Source organism: Photinus pyralis, unplaced genomic scaffold (genome assembly GCF_008802855.1).
Source record: "Photinus pyralis isolate 1611_PpyrPB1 unplaced genomic scaffold, Ppyr1.3 Ppyr1.4_LG1, whole genome shotgun sequence".
In the NCBI taxonomy this organism is placed as follows: domain Eukaryota; kingdom Metazoa; phylum Arthropoda; class Insecta; order Coleoptera; family Lampyridae; genus Photinus; species Photinus pyralis.
Genome location: NW_022170249.1, coordinates 19,758,252 through 19,772,860, shown reverse-complemented (window position 1 = coordinate 19,772,860; position 14,609 = coordinate 19,758,252). Strand labels below are relative to the sequence as shown.

The 14,609-nt window shown below is 34.9% G+C and overlaps 1 long non-coding RNA gene across 1 annotated transcript in view; it reads left to right on the top strand.

Moving 5' to 3' along the window:
• LOC116177285 overlaps positions 1-14,609 on the top strand; it is a 127,532-nt gene that overhangs the window by 87,848 nt on the left and 25,075 nt on the right. The gene's annotated exons all lie outside the window — the stretch shown is intronic.

The following is a 14,609-nucleotide window of genomic DNA, read 5'->3' as shown; positions in this document are numbered from 1 at the left end:
TTGTAATGATCATCATTTTGAATTGACTTTTTCAAATAGGTAACATTTTTGTTATTATTAGAGCGGTTTAGGAATCATATATCATAGAAGTATACAGGGTGTCAAAATTAGAAGGTCGAATTTTCCAATAAATTACATGTGACGGAGTTGTAAATGTTTGTAGGTAGTTCGTGGGATTAACAGTCGTTTTTTTAATACGTCAGTGTACTGTATATACTCAGCGAACTCGTAACTAGTTCCGGAAATCGGTGTCGTCCGTCTTTTCGGCATCTGGGTTAAAAATTGCGAAACGAATTTGGATTGATTTATTACCCGAACTTTCATTTCATTCGTAGAGCATAAACGAAAGGAACGAGTCAGTCATTAAAGATGTCCGTTATAGTTAATAAGGTGAAATTTGGAAACGTCAATTAATCAGCAAGTAATAGGACGGGATTAGTCTGTAAGATTTTTGAATTCATTCGTTTCTAGAGTGCGGAAGCATTAACCGTACGTTCAGAGTAAAATTGTAATTCCAATCAAGTTGGATTTTCCTATTGTTCCCTCTTGTGTCAGATAAATTTCGCCCAGGCTGTAGGTTTAACACTTCAGAGTGTGTGTTTATGATCACATGTATTGCAACTATTCATACTGTTAATTTATATTCTCAATTAAATGGATAAATTGATCAAATTAATTTAAATTATGTAACGAATATGTTACGAGCTATTATAAACGTAACTTAAGTACTCGACTAGCTTTGATATTCGCGGCTATTACCCATTGTTGTACTTGTACCACCGTCTTTGTTAAAAAATTGATTTGGAAAAGCTTTGACTCATGCACAGTTCAGTTGATTTAATCAAATCGTTAACTTCAGCATGCTAATTTCAATAGTAATCTGAAATCCCGTCTCCGTTCCATCCGTTCTAGTATAATAATCAAACCAACCTCTTTTGCTATGATTGTCATTTATTTAAAGTTGTATCGAAAATGTTTACCTTTCGTACTCATTAAATATTAACGGGCTATTGATCATGCGTTAGTGGCATTACAATAAATCTTACATAATTAATGAACTTAATTACACAATACACGTATATGTATGTAGAACTGGCATTTAATTTAATGTAGCTTTAGGATGCAGCATGTTTACTTATCAAATGAGTGCATTGTGTAATTATTGATACAACCGCAACGATGTAATTGACAAAGTGTCTCTGCTATGTTCGTTTCAATGCGTTCGAATTTAGTTTTGTGTTTGTGCCCTCGCATTTAGATTGGTTGTCTTTGTCTGGAAATATTAGCACATTGTTTTCATGATGAATAGTGATGTGATGATCATGTGCATTCTGGGAATATCGACAAGTTAAAATTTTATGAACCAGTAATTCGCCTTGTTGGTGCACATCCTTCTCTCCACTGAAAGAATTTGAAATTGAAAATTTTATTAAAAATTTAAATGTATATTAATTTTAACGACAGAAAACTTGAGACTTTTTGTCATTTCTTGTACTCACGGTAATATCTTCTAAAATGTTCAAGCTCGTATGTAAAACATAAACACAAATTAAAATATAATTAAGCATCATATGCCTGGCACGACGTAAGAAAGGTGCAAAAATGGAGTATTTTTATATTCCTTTTGGTAAACTAGTAAGAGATTCGTCATTCCAACATCAGAAAGTCACTTTCGGTATTAATAATTCAGTCAGTTCATATTTTTAAGCTTCTGTCGAGAATGATTAAAGAAAAAAAATTTATTTTGTAATAAAGCGGCATGTCGACGTTGACTGAAATTAGTAAACAAATTATTAAATTATTTTGTCTTATTATATTTTCGAAATTGTATTTGCTATTTTAAAATTATGCGGGTTTTTGTGCCTACGGAAATATTTTCTGAACTTTAATGGTCACAGTAAATATGCAAATTATACAATCTGCATACATAAATTTGTGAAGTACGAAAATCCATCCGGAATCAGAGAATCGAATAAATATGAGTACCTGTTATTAGTAATTGTAGATGCTTAGTCTATGAAATTTGTTCCGCCGTGTGAAAGGTAGAAACAGTATTGTGTTTTGACGAATATTGACATGTGTCTCTGATGGCCCCTAGCTAGCGTGTCATTTTCAGTGCATATCGTATGTACGTAAATCTATAAAATGCAACAACTCCCTTCGTCTTCCCACGTATCCTGTAAGAAGTGGCGGGGTTTATACATTTCATAGAATCAACGCTCAAGGAAGCTTATCTACCCCCACATCAAAGGATAAGTAAACTATCATATGCCCCCTTGAGAAAGCCACAGAAAAATACGTAAGAGGGGCGTATTAGTTTGATGTTTAACAAGATATCCGCTTAGTTCAACTCAAATTGGAAAAAATTGCGCTCCCCATCTCTTCTCATAATTACTATCCGACCAAATCGGATCACGGCAGTCCTAGGGATGTTATGTCGACCACCCTTATCTTGCGTATCGATTATTAAATTTATGTTGTCCCGCAAATTCAGATACCTACTTACGTCTTTTCTTTTTCCGGTAAAACGAATTTGACTAAGGTGTATTGTATTTTATTGACGTTTGACTCGCTCAACTTAATCACCAAATGGGATATAAAATGTCATCCATCATTATATTTCCGTAACCCTAATAACCCTTATCGTATTGCCTGCCTTTTTTTTGTAAAGCAAAATTCAACCCAAGCGTTTAATTTTCTCGAAGCGAATTCAACGACGCGAAAATGTTTGCAGAAAAATTAATAATCGATACCCTTTTTTTCGATGCGGAGCTCATTCAGTTTTCTTTTTTTGTCGATACCGATGAGCTATGTTTAACTAGCATTAAGTTTTGATCGTATTAATATTGAATAAAGCCTACCTGCCCGAGCTTCGGAACTAGGACGAACGTTTAATCAATAATTTTGGTGATGCTTTATGGCACGTCTGTTCGAATGGGGGAAAATATGGACGGAATTAATTATACGGAAATACAACGTTTGCCACTCAGACGTGATTGGTCATAAGATTACGGAAGGGTACCACGCAAACAAAAGTTAATCTCATAAGTATTTCGTTTAGTAACTTACTATGCCTATTCTGATCCCGATTCTTTAAATTAGCCTCAGCTTCATCTCGGCCTCCAATCGGACACTTTAAAGCGGTGACGAAGAAGAAGGCAAAGACGGACAAATTTCACTATAGCGCACAAAATATTGTGATGGTCCCACCTTTAGCAAGTAAATCAAGCAATCAATATCGATATTCTTTATTAAAGACATCCACCGTTTCATTCTTCAACGCCCTTAGTATACCAGTAGTCCATGGGCCAGTCGACATGACGGTATAATTTGGGGGTACCAATTTTCCTTTTTACAGTGGTTATACAGGTTTATTAGGATGCCAAAAAATCATGATTGCCATCTCAAAGCGGTAGCTAATAGAAATGGCGGCCAATCAAAGATGGCGGATGTAGAGTTTTATAAAGTAAACTATATCTCTGGAATTAATGATCCAATTTCATTAATCTTTTTTTTTAATGAAAGCTCTTTATATGTGCTATAAATATTGTTATTAGTACTTTTTCGATAAAATCAATTGTTAATAAGTAATTTTAAAAAAATGTTTTTTTAAAAATTGTTTCCCGCATGTTCTTTACTGTCTGTATTAATACACAATGAATAGTAGAATTATGCGCATATTATGCAGAATATTAGTGAAAAATATGCAAACAGTTTTGATATATATGCACACGTATACAAAATTATATATGTTGCATAATTTCTAATAAAAAAGGAATTACGATAAACACTAGCAATAAGATGTTTCTCTAAGTTTTCTGCACGAAATGATTGTCTCCTGTCGCTAAGAATTAATTTATAAGCACTAAGCAGAGAAACTATACTCTACATCAACTAAAGTAATAGGTGCATTAGAAAAGGACAAACTATTGGGAGCAATTTCCAAACCTTCCACAATATCACCCATCATCACCGTAGAGAAAGAGAAAGATAAAATAGTTTGGAAATGATGAAATTAAACATCAATTAAATCAATAAATCTTCCTTTCGGCTTTTGCAGTATGTTTCATTATCGCGTCTGTTATAAAAATCCGAAAAAATGTATTAAAAATTGAAATTAAAATCGATTAAATCTAACAAAAATTTAAATACATCTTAAAATATGCAATTCTATCATGTAAATGCAAAGGATATCAAAATATGCAAAATACGCAAAAATAAATTCGGTTTAATAAATATTGCAAACCGAAGATACACAAAATCTCATAACACAACCAAAAGTAAACGATTATTCACAGCTTTAGCTGATCAAACAATTGAATTAAAATTAAAATAATTACTAAATACAAAAATCATTGTAGTAACGTCTATAGATATATTGTAGCTGAAGAGCCATGATCAAATAACAAATGATGATGAAATTGGTATGTGCGGATTATGTTTCTAAACCTTCACTTCTCTACTTTAATTGAACTTGTATCCCAATTTGGACGACACTGGGTTCGTTGTAATTACAGATGTGAAAAAACTCCCTTTAACGAGTACTGGGAAAACCTTAAAGAAAGGCTTCAGATAAGCGACGCCTGTTCGATAAACACAGCACTTCCACTAACTTCCTCGTAAAACGTGACACACGTTTCCGCTTAACGGTAAACAAGAACTTTACAACTGACAAGACTGACTGTCTTGCAATAAATACGATCAAATACGGCTTTTAGCCATAACGTCAGCAAAGAGTTTGTTAATATTGATGGAAAGGTGTATACTGTGCCGATAATTTGACATAAGTAGATTATATAAAACAAAAAATACATTGGAAAATTGTACGTCAAAATCAAAGAGATGCTATTCCGGAAGCAGCAAAAAGATGAAAGATAACCCTAAGTTTGGCTTCCATATCACCTCACGTAGAATTACCAAGCTGGCTCTTGACAACTACCATTACGTAATGCTAATAACTTAAAGTGTACAAGCGCATGCAAACTGCCAACTTGTGGATACGTCACTGAAGAAAAGGAAGAAGGAGCAGATTTTAGTGTATATGAAACTTTTGAAAGTAACGATGGGGTTAATTTAGTTTTCATTAAATGTTAAGAGTTAAAAAAAATTCCGTTCGTTTACTTCATGCATTAGTTACTAATTGTTGATTTTATCGGAAATGTAGTTATGACAATATTGTAGCACACACAAAAGCTTTCATTTAAGAAAATGATGAAGTCGGACCAATAGTTCTAAAGATAGGTATAGTTAATTTTATAAAACTCAACATCCGCCATCTTGGATTGGCCGCCATTTCTATTAGCTACCACTTTGAGATGGCAATTATCGTTTTTTTACATCCTAATGCATGTGTCTAACCGTGGTAAAAAGGAAAATTGGTACCCCCAAATTATACCATTTCCTTAAATTTAGCCAGTTGGCCCATAGACTACAGGAAAGATTTCTAGATTATGACTACCACACTTTTTCGCCAGACATAAGAGATTAATATTATTAATCTTCGGGTAAACGCTTATGAAGAAGCCTATTCCAAGGAAACAAATGCATTTCGTTATGGCTTTATGTCCAACCCTGTATGGGGGAACGGGGAAAGAATGCTAAATTCGACTCCACCAAACTGTGAGCATGCAGAGTTCTTGTTCTTTATCCGAGAATGTTTAACGACGACGAAATTTGTTCGTTAGGGTGTGTTCTAAAAATTATTAGCAACAAAAAAAATAAAAGGAAGCATAGGTTTTGGGTACGGCCTAGCTTTAACGAATATCTTCAAGACACTAAAAGTGAACTATTAAGTGATTTAAAATAAAGGCAATAAAATACATAAATAAATACAATAAGAATTGTGGTTTAGTGCCTGGTGATACTATTGGAAGCTCTTTTCAGAATTTTGTTAGAATGGCTGCAAAAGGTTTAGAGGAATTAATTAATTGGATTAAAAATCGCTAAACGCAACACAAATTACAGAGACCCGTTGTACGAGTTGCAGATCGATTGACACATTGCGATTTCTAGGCACAGGCAATGAATAAAAATTTAAAACCTTTTAAATATTTCTAAGATGTATACGCTTAGAGTGGTCATAAAAGGGATAATGCATCTTCAGGATGTTCTGATGTTTTCTCGGTTCCAGTCGTATAACAATAATTTCGAGTTAGAAGAAGGCCGTGATGCAATCCGTGTTGCTGTTTGTCTAGAGCCTGATGGCTGCTGGTAGGTGGGGGCGGTATGGCAAAAATAAAAAATAAATAAAATAAATAAATAAATAAATAAAATGTAGTCAGGCCGTCTGACGTGAAATGGGAGTTAGATGGATCTGAAGAAGGTCCTAGTGGAATCCATGTTACTGTTTGTCCAGAACCTGTTGCTGCTAGATGGTGGCGGTTGAGTACTGTGGGGCTGGTGGATTGTTATACATACCAAGGCTTGCTTCATAAAGTGTAATTTGAATTCTATAGACAACCAGACATCGCGCATAATGTATAGGTAAGTTACGAACTTTTAGTTCGACTCCTTGCGTAGCAGTGAATTATATCATCACTCGTCTTTCGGCTTTCATATATTTTTAAACATTTTAAAAGATTCATCATTAATATCTTCTAGCTCTTCTTGCTTTCTCTTTGTACATTTTTTTTTGGTATATTGTTTGTAAGTATTTATTAATGTTTGCTCTACTTCTGGATTTGAATTATTATTCGAAGTTTCTTCTTGAGTAATCATTAACGAGCTCCTAGCGAGTTATAATTTTGCGGTGTCTGTCCGTCTGTCAGTCCGTCCATTAGTACGATAGCTCGGTAACGAATGGACCAATTACGATAAATTTTGTAGGTGGATTCTTTATCAAATTTGTAGATCGGAGTGAATTGGAGCTAAAAAAATAAGGAAGACCCTTTTGATATCTCTGTGAGTTATGAACCGAATTGCTCGTTTTCTATTTTTTGTTTACACGTTTATTTGTTCTTCAATTTGAGTGCCATCTCTTACCAAATTTATACTGCTAGTTAAAAACTCTTGATCCAAACTTTCGTAATGATTCTGAAATAAAAATGATATTATTTATTTTTCTCTTCATTTTAGAAACCAAATTAAACTGAGTTAGTTTTTGATTATGGTTTCTTTATTATTCTGTTTTCTTTTGCAGGTACCAACAACAACAAAAGAAGTAAGTAAAATTCAGGATCTACATAATGAAGTGTTAAAGTTGCTTACATAACCCGTTCTATTTTCAAGTAATTATCCAAGTCAATACATCCTAAAATGAAAAACTAAAGCCTAAGTAGTTCATCAATTAAACTTACCTAGGGGGAATACAAATAAACTTTAAATGAAAAATTAACAGGTTACATGTTTTAAGAACTAAAAGATTTTATAAATTACGGGTGTAACAAGAGAACCACCGCATAAAACGTCTAGATGACGAAAATAAGGCGACAAGAACAACGCCACTTTTAAGGTCCAGTTGTACAATGTCAGTTTAAACTTCAGTTTATATAGCTAAATTGTGGGTTAATAGTTATTTACATAAAAGTCAGGAAAATGATACATTACTGGCGAGGAAATATTGAAGTACGAGCCCTCTTTGGGGCCGAGTATTTTAATTTCAGAGTCAGGTAATGTCATTTTACTGACGAGTCTTGTACTCGTATTAAATTTTACTCGAAATCGTATTTTAGTATAAAATTTCATTTTTATGTAGAACTTTTGATTAATGTCACTCGGTCAGTGATGCCAGGTGCCATTATAGACATTTAGCAATGTCACAAATGTGGTCGGTAAAATGACGATGGCGTTCCGTTGAATCTCGACACTCGATGGCCTTGATTCTCAGTTCCTTGGGATCCGGTAGTGTGTCCTGAGACTTCATGCAAAATACGTCGAGATTTGGTGGGAGACTCAATAAAACGACATAAGGAAATAATCCCTTACTGATCTCCAGAGATAGTTCCTTGAGCTTCTGCCACGTTGTAAACAGTTCTTTTAAATGTTTCCTTACATCGTCCCCTGCTTTAGTCCCGTTACTGCCAACTTTCTGATCAGTATTAATGTTCTTCAATTCTACAATTCAATTGGATTCACAGTGATACGGAGGCAGTCGCCAAACTGTACAGTAATTTGCACTTGCAATTTCGTCACCAACGTTCTTAGGTGTAACAGCAGCCTGCTTGGCAATCTGCAGGAGTTCAGCTTCCAGGCTGTGGTACGAGGCGTTGTCCATTACAATCACAGATTTTCCTTGATTCAGAGCACAACAAACCTTCCTCGACAAAACCATCCTCAGACGCTAAGTGCAGGACTATAATTCGACTTCTCTTGCTCGATGGATCTTTCAATACTTTGCTTACAGTGTGACCAGCATTCACCAAAGTTTCATCTAGAAAATACAACTTCCGCCCTTCTTCCCGGTATTTTCTTATTTCTCGCAAGAAAAAACGCCTCCAAGTAATGATCTCATCCTTTTCCCTAAGAACACTATTGCGCGACCTTTTCCTATATCAATAATGACGAGCAAAATAAGTAAGTATATTACAAGTAAAAAAATATCACTGAAAACCAATTTGCTTTATAAATGTCCACAATGAGGTCCGCTTCAATTGAGGTAACTGTTCATCTTTATGTAACGCTACTAAAATGTTACTCTATGGTGGCGGTTCATTTCTCTGAAAAAAAAAGAATGGATCAAACGTCTGAGAACACTTTTGGTTGAAGGTCATTTTTTTGGGTGGAGAAAAAGCAGCCCCTGCTACATTCATCCTTGCACAGATGAGTCTTTACAATGACTATTTTTTGCGTATAAATGAGATCAACGGCAATCTAAGCGACTATTTAAACAGAAAAACGGAATGGCAGATAGACTTCAACCATTGAAAGTAAAATTTCCGCGTGTGTTATCGGCATTTGAAAATTGGACCAACAAAAATGTTGCATTTCAATGTGGCGGTAATTTTGGAGGGGTGGCTTCACTATTTCTGTTCAGCGAACATATTATAGTGGCACTTAGTTTAATGTCACTAATTCACTTCCACAATGTTCCTGGGCCCATGACCTCTTTAATATTGCAGTAATCCAACAGGACGCTGTGAAAGGACACGTTTAATTAAATACAAATATAAACATTGACATTTATCTTTAATGACGTTTAAATATTCAGTTACTACTGATCCATTTAGCAACATTTTAACGAATTCTCTTCAATGCTGACGAAATTTGGTTAAAAATGAATTAGTATGCTACCTTGAGGCCTTGCTGGATATTTACAGTAGAAGGTCTACTTACTTAGGGATGAAATACATCGATTTCAAATGTTTTAAGCTTTATTTTCATATAAAACGAAATATTATGGAATAAGATTGACAGCGTAAAGGATAAACTCGCAAGGGGGTGAGATGCATAATGTCAGTAAGGCCGATTACTACCGGCGTCGTTATCCTGTTCGTTTCTTTTTCTGCCGCTCATCCAAACTGTCTACCCACTTTATAAACACCTACCACGGCCATGTTTCTATTTATATTTAAATTGTAACTTATGTATTTCAACCAATGGCTACTTATTTCTGCTTTGAGATACGTTTATGCAACCCTCCTATAATAATATAGTATAAGCACAGATTGCCCTAGCTGTGGTATAAGTGTAAGCGGGTCGTGAGGTTTGAATGCGATTTATTTGGTAATTCGTTCGGATGACTAACCTAATAATAACAGTTTAAGTGGAAAAGATGTAAGTGTCTAATTGGTCTGTAAAGTAAGTTGAAACTGATCCTTCTGATAGATGGCAATTGTACGTTTTCATAATTAATTTAGAGAAAGAAAAAGTATTCAGCACTAGTTTGAAGGCGAGCGATAATTCGAAGTATAGTCGAAGTACGCGAAGTAGTGGTCATAAAGTACTTGAAGTACTACTGGGAGTACTTCGAAGAAATCAAAGTAGGTGTACATATTTTGGCGAGGTGGACCAACGTTTCTTGATTTTGTAAAGCAATGCAAATTCCTTGTGTCATATTTTTAGTGTAATGCCTTTTATACCTACTATGTTAATTTTACGGAAAAGCCTTGAGAATGTTTTGTTACTAGTCAAAGGGCGCAATTCTAGTTTAGTTGTTTCATACAAAAATCTTGTCAAGAAAGATAATTAAAAATTTAATTGAAAGCGGTATTCGTGTAGAACAACGTTGCAATTCATGTTTAAAACTCTTGGAAAAAATTGCAGACAAGCCTAGAGCATTTTTATTAGTGAAGGAACAACCCAAAGGAAAAGTAAAATGGTGTTTTACTTTGACGGAAAACGGCATCCTGTACGTGATTTAATATCGCAATTAACGCTTGATTAACTATTTCGGCGGGTAAAATTAATTGCTTGTTGAATTTTAATATATCCACTGACGCGTAACTAATTTAAACCTTAAATAAAATTTATAGTTAAAGCTCAACTAAAAAATAACGGTAGGTACCTACTTGGAGCGGGAAATGTAAGCACAGAGAAGCGTATCCAATTACGGCACGTAATTAAAGCCCGCTCATGGAAAAAGTAGAAATATGAGCTGGGCGTGTAGGTATCCATATTCAATATATGGAAATTTCCAATAACTTTCCCCATTATCCGATGCATAATTTCGACCGAAACAATCGAATGGGCACCATCTAATGTAACTTTGGGGTTCTGCGCCTCCGAAAAGAATCCGCATAAAAATTGTACCTTGATAAATCTGCATTTTACTATGCCTACTTCGATCCAAATTCTGGCCACGTACAATTCGTATTCATAAAGAATATGATTAAACCTTTTATCAGGCTTGAATTTTGATGGATATTAAAATTTAATTTGTTATGCAGATAGCGATCCCTAAATTTATTAAAACTGAATTTTTCTGACGTTAATTTTGGAGGTGATGTCTCATCACTATCAAATAGGGAACGTGATTGAGATTTTAATTTGTTATTACGTGCGCCAATTAAAACTCGATCAGTATTTGTAAAGCGAGGGCGAAAAGAAAAACCGTTTAATTAACTGAATGTACGCTGATTTAAATAAATACTTCTCGGATAACTTCCTTTAGCATGCAAACTCTTCAATAGTTTCAGTTGCAGACGAATTCATAGCGAAAGCAGCTTTTTAATTTATAAATAATTTCAAACGTCAATATTGCGTTTGATTGATCTTTCTTGCATCAAAGCTCAAATGCTGTTAATCCGTGTCATTTGAACATTAAACTTTAAATGAGGCGCGCCTGGACCTCAATATGCAAAGATTATACTCTGCAATGACTTTATTCCACGAGAGTCGTTAATCGACCAGGATTACGTTTTATTGCATCCTGATGGAATAGTATTAAGTCATTGAAACTTGAGCAATTTTTTAGAAGACGTTTGAAGGGACTCACGTTTTTGAAAAGGAGAGCAGAATAAATCCTACATATACGTATAAAACTTACTCCCTTGTGTGTTTCTATTTTTCGTATCCTGTATATGCATTTTATGTGCAACATGAAGTAAATTGGAATAAGAAAAATATGTTTCGGAGACATATGTTTAATGCATAAGGTAATATACGTATGTTGTTTACCTAGCATTGATCAGTGTATTGCGAAGTTAATGAAAATTTCAAATTGCCGGTCTCTGTGGTTTTGGAGTTTGTTAGGAGCCAAAGGGCACCTCCATCTGCACCAATATACCATTTCCGGTTCTTATTATGGTGCACTAAGCTTCTCGTTAGTGGTAACACGGCACGATAATCGAAGTGGTTTATTGACTTACTGGCTAAGTTTGGAGACATTTTATATTTTACGGTAGATAATCATATTTTTTCTAATTCCCAACAATCAACAATCAACTACAGTTGTAGTATTAAAAAAATAGTTTTGTGGGATATACGCCTTTTGTATGGGAGAAATGTCCCACATTCAGGGGGTATTTCAACAAAATTTTAATAATTTTGGATTAGATTTTAATGCTTTTTTTTATGGAAAATCGGCATCGAGTAACTAAAACAAAACTCAAATAAAAAAATCACTATTTGTACTACCTTTCAAATTTTGGTTGCAAATGCATATTGTATCGTTAGGAAAATACTTTTTCATTATACCTCTCCGAAAGTACTGTCTTTTCATGTATCCCAAGCGCACCGAAAGTAGGGTTTTCCCGTGCGAGCGCACTGGAAAACTTTTTCCCGTGCGCTACGAATAATCAAGTTTGCCATAGCTATCCCTATCCCATGCGTTGCCATGCATACCGCGGCTTGACTTTGACATATATGTCAACCGATTTTTTACCATTGTGTTAAAAATGGATTTTGGTGAAGTCGAAATTCCCGCTCATATATTAAGAGAAGCTGCAGAAACCAGTTTCCAACTATTACCAGCGAAATGAAAAGAGAGATGCGAAAAGGAATATGAAAAATTTTGTAACTGGTGCGTTGAAGAAATCGTGAAAAGAGTACGTTATGGAGTATGTTTTCAATGATTAAGAATATTCTTGCGGTAAAAGAAAATGAAAACGCTAGCAAATTGTGCAAAACCATCGACTTTTTGAAGCGTCAGACCGTCGGCTACATCCCAAAAAAATCAAAAGTTCTGTATAACAAGGGAGCAATTTTTGAATGAAGCTGCAGAGATAAAAATGGTTATTACTTACTAAGGTTATTTTAGTATTCGGAAATTTGTAGCAAGATGCAGAGGAGACGATACAATTCGATCGACTATTGATGATGTGTTGAAGAGAATGGCGGTTTAAGGGTCATAAGACAAGCAACAGAATTTGTTGTCAAATTGGATTAGAACTTCAATGTAAATAATTATTCTCCGTTATTTTCGGAAAGGTATAATGAAAAATATCGTTCATTACACGTCCAGAAAGGCTTTTCCCGTGTTTGCATGACTTCCCGTGTTCGGCTTCGCCTCACACGGGAAACGTCATGCGCCCACGGGAAAATCTTCCTTTCTGGACTGGTAATGAAATATACTATTTTATTATACTTCATTGAAATCACCTTATTTACACCTGTATTAGAAATAATGGTATCTGGCCTTTTCCAGGCTAGCGCACGGAAAAACTTTTCCCGGTCCCTTTGATTCTTTCCGTGCGCTGAATATAAATACCCAAAATCTTGCTTTAAAATACAAATTTACAGGGAAGTAAACTAATTTTCAGACAATATATATGCGTTGTAATGTTTCAAATGTAAGTATTTTGCGTTTTAATTCGTAGATATTTGAATATTTAGATAAACTTCTTTGAGAATTTGTGACATTTTTTGACGTTTCGTCAACCTTATCTGAAATAAACTAATTAAACAAATCGTCTTTGAAATGATTTGAGTGTAACCATGAAAACGCATTTTGTATAACTGTTACAAAATAAAAATGTTAGCGAGTTTGTTGTTTTTTGTTATCGATTTAAAGAAGTATAATAAAAAATATCGTTCATTACACGTCCAGAAATGCTTTTTCCGTGCTTGCATGACTTCCCGTGTTCGGCTACGCCTCACACGGGAATTTGCCACGCGCGCACGGAAAAAGCCTGCTTTCCGGACTCCTAATGAAATATACTATTAGATTAGAGTATAGGATAAGGCGTGTAAGTGGGCGAATATGCAGGTAAGAGTGGAGCGCGGAAACGACATCAGCATTTGTCCCCTGGCTTGTGACGTACTGTTTCTTGCGTAGACGTAATGGATATAGTTTAGCTAGTTAAATTTTGTTATTTAAAGAGATCTGTCCTATAATTGAGAACTCATTTAAATGTACTAATTTATATCGTGGTACCACTTTTAATTGCTAGCGTAGCTGAACATGCGTGGAAATTAACCTCCGCTATAATGATTTGAATGATTTTGAGTCGAAATACGAACTTTCTACGGGCTTTTGAGGTGCATCCGCCAATTTCCTAACTAATGTAGGCGCTGACTAGTTAGCGTGCAAAATTGTGTTTTTGAGAAAATCTCGAGGAAAATCGTGAAATTTCCACTGGTGTTTCGAACGACATGTGGAAGTGAAACGCATTTACAAATTAGCCAGAAACCTTAAACGGAGGAACGTAAGCTGCGATTACTTAGCTCCATCAGCGCAGTGTTTCGTTAACCTCTTTAAAAGTGCCTGTAAAAAATTTAAGCTTAATGAAATATTAACAGCCTCTACACAAGTACAAATTTCAATTTTGAAACATTCAATTACTTGAGAGATTCCCATCTAAATCGTATTTAATGAACCAAACACAGTTAATGAAAATTTAATTAGCCGGTTCCATGTTCAGTCAACTTCACAGATTAATTACAATTTGATTTTCTCTTTTAGTATTCAAATACGTTAACGCAGAGCTACACGCGGCTAATTGAACATGTCTTGTTGTTTTTGGCCTAATGAGCCAAACTGCCCGACGGACGCCTAAAAATTAATCATGATTAACAACGAGCATAACCCGCAACGGAAGGTTTTGATATTTCCGAAATGATCTAATTAGGTCTGATCCTTTGATTAGAAAACTTCCGGCATCGCGCCCTCTTTCAATAAGATGAAAAATCCAGGATAATTGGGGAGAGAATTGTTTGGATTTCTCTTTCAAGTGATTCGCCCTAATAAGGTTCGCATAACTCACACACACGCTTAACGTAGCGAAATTTTCACA